Source organism: Papaver somniferum, chromosome 3 (assembly GCF_003573695.1).
Source record: "Papaver somniferum cultivar HN1 chromosome 3, ASM357369v1, whole genome shotgun sequence".
Classification (NCBI taxonomy): Eukaryota; Viridiplantae; Streptophyta; class Magnoliopsida; order Ranunculales; family Papaveraceae; genus Papaver; species Papaver somniferum.
The window spans coordinates 140,521,315-140,524,334 of NC_039360.1; the positions used below are offsets into that span (position 1 = coordinate 140,521,315).

At 36.2% G+C, this 3,020-nt stretch overlaps 1 long non-coding RNA gene across 1 annotated transcript; it reads right to left on the bottom strand.

Annotated features, from left to right (window-relative positions):
- Window positions 1–310: 310 nt before the first annotated feature.
- On the bottom strand, window positions 311–1,951 carry LOC113361681. The gene is made up of 2 exons (XR_003365262.1): window positions 1,892–1,951; window positions 311–1,166 (listed from the first exon to the last, which is right to left on the bottom strand). It is a non-coding gene; the product is annotated as an uncharacterized LOC113361681 (long non-coding RNA).
- Between the last annotated feature and the right edge of the window lie 1,069 nt (window positions 1,952–3,020).

Genomic DNA, 3,020 nt, shown 5'->3' on the forward strand with positions numbered 1-3,020 from the left:
ACTAAGTTTTATGAAATCAGGCCAATCAAAGCAATCGAACGTGTAAAAGCACTAATCCGATTTAACAAAGGTTATGACTCACATGTGACTACTAGGATGTATCACTACAAGCAATAATCACAATTATGCTACTTGTATTCAATGTGTATCACGTTTACGTATAATAAACCCTAAACTAGCAATAGATATGATTACGAGTTCTACCAATTTGCAACTTGATGAAACTAACAATCAATCATACATGCGATATTTCTAGTGAATCATAATCGATAATTGTGAGACAAAACTAATTTATTGAACAAAACCCATGTTTGGAAATTCAACTTATTTCTTAACCAATAATAAAAACTAGCTTATGTTAATGGAGTTCATAGCAAGGATAAAGAGAAGAGTTTCCATGTCTAAACCCTAGAACAAAAGTAGAGAAGAAGATAATAAGATATCCCCTCTTGTGTAGAGAAGGGTTTTCTTTTATACCCCCAGACTAAGTTTTCAGAATACCGACCATATGGCCCATATCACATACCCATACGCACAACTACTACTCAGGCCTTACAAAGCCCATAAGCCCATTCAATTGTTAAGCTTGTCAGTCTTGTAGAACTGACAAACAACTCCAGCCCATTCAAAATTCCTTCATCTGTACCTTCATCTCCATCATCTTCTCAAAATTCCTTGAATCAACAGCAAAACAACATCTCGATCTCTCTCATCTGAATCGTATAGCCATCAAACACCACAGACCCATCTATATCGATCCATAGCAGCATCATCTTCTCAATCTTCTTTTCTCTGATCTCAAAATCTCTCTTCCCCCTCTGAATTTCCCTTGCCGCCATGCCTTCTTAGTTTCTTTCTCTATTTCAGGTGTAATGAAGAAGACTATTCCCGATTGTAGGGTTGTAATGATTGAAATTTATATTGCCACCCTGCTCTACTGGATAAGGGCCACCTCAAATAACTTGGCATGTCTGTTCCAGATAACTGACACTCCATTCGCTTTCTTGCTCCACTGTCAGTTGCGGGGAACTGACAGTTCATTCTTTACTTCCTCCTTGCAACTTTAGCAGGCTCCAAATATCAGTCGCCTGCGAAGTGACGACTTTGCTCCTTTCAGCTCCAATTGAATGATTTTTCCTTCTTTTGCTCATAATTACTCCAAGTACCTAAACACTCAAAAGTATACATAAGATACATAATTCACACGAAAAGTATCAAAGAAAGCATAAACAATAGATAATAAATGAAGGTGTTTTAGATACCTATCAAATTCCCCCACACTTAGACTTTGCTAGTCCTCGAGCAAATCAAACAAAACACTTTTAAAACATACATACAACTCCATGTCGTCGAGGCTACGGTCACACTTAGCATGTATAACATGCCTTTAAACCCCTAGGTGTCCCTAGTGGACGAGTTCTAGTCTCGTGAGGTTTTACTAGAGATATACCCACAAAACCTACTTTTCCAACTTATTAGTTCTCCGTAATGATAGCATCCAACGTGCTAAGAAGACATAGAGATCTTGCACACTAGTCATAAGAAGTTAGACACATATATGAACACAATCTCATCCTTAAAAGTTGAGAGAGAAATAACCATCCCTTATCGAAAGAAATTCGGGTTCGAAGTGATCAAAAGTCTCGACTCTGCCTCACAAGAAAGGGTTTTATGAAGTTGCTCTCAATAATAAACAGCTTTTTATGGGTCACACATGTGTCCAGGTAGGAATGAAAAGAGAATCATGTGACACATTGAATACTAGGAAGGCCAAACCCTCCGAGTTGTTTTGAAAACCAACATCTTTTATTTATTTCGAAAACCCTTTTTTCTGACGATCTCTAAGAAAGGAAATCAACCACTTAACGAAGGTGGGAATATGCTTACTTACCGCGTTATCCGTTCGGCGTGCAGTTAGCACCACTCTCACAGCATCCATAGAAACGTCTTCGGTCTTTAATCCTTGTCTTCATCTTCGTCTTCGGTCTTCAACTGTCGATGATAACTCTTGAACTTCGTAGAATCTTGACAATGTGATTCTTTCCTCTAACTCCTTGTTGCTTGAAGCTTCATTGTGGATATTCCTTCTTTCCATTGGCTTTATTGAAAGAATACAAAACTAAAAACGAACTATACAAAACCCAAAATATGATACAAAGGATTTTTCTTGTCTCTTTTTTTTTCTTCTTCTTTTTTTTTTTTTTTTTCTTTTCTTTTTTCTTTCTTTTTCTTTTTTTTTGAGACAAGAAAAATAAAACAAATACAAAATAAAAAAAACAAAATAGTAAAACGAATAATAAACCCAACAAAATTTTCTCTTGTCTCTTTTTTCATTTTTTTTTCTTTTTTTTTTTGACAAGGGACTTAGCATAAAATGACCATGTCCCAAGTTTTTTTTTTTTTTTTTCGGAACAAGATAAAATAATATACAAATATGATAAAATAAAAAAAATGCAAGTACAAAGGCCATGGTGTAAGTACTTTACCGTTTGATTCTTCACAACTTGTATGTCTCGATATCATAAACTCCTTGAACTCTCATCTTGATAATCTTCGCTCTTGTACATAAAGTCTTCAACTTGTAAAAATTCTGCTCCTTGTCTTGTTGCTTTACTTGAATCTGAATTCTGCTCATTTCTGTAATGTTGCTTGTAAACCTTGAACGTCTTCAACTTTCCTTCGAATTTGTGATGCTCCTCTTGTTGTTGATGATGATGTTTCTATGGACCTGTTGGTGTAGAGAGAGATAAAGTGGATGGTGCTAATTGCGAACAAGATTACAAGTGATATGTAAGTTAGCAATTCGATGTCACCATTCATGATTGATAAAATAGCACCGAAGAGATCAAAATAGTGCTTCTATTGGTGGGAGGTTGGGTAGCTCACCATTCTACCCGGAGTTTACATACGGTGACACACACTCTAAAAGCACATATTTAGACAGGTACAAAAAATGAAGGTCGGTGCCTCACATGATGTAACAATAGGTAGTCTCCACTATAGGGGACCACTACTATAAT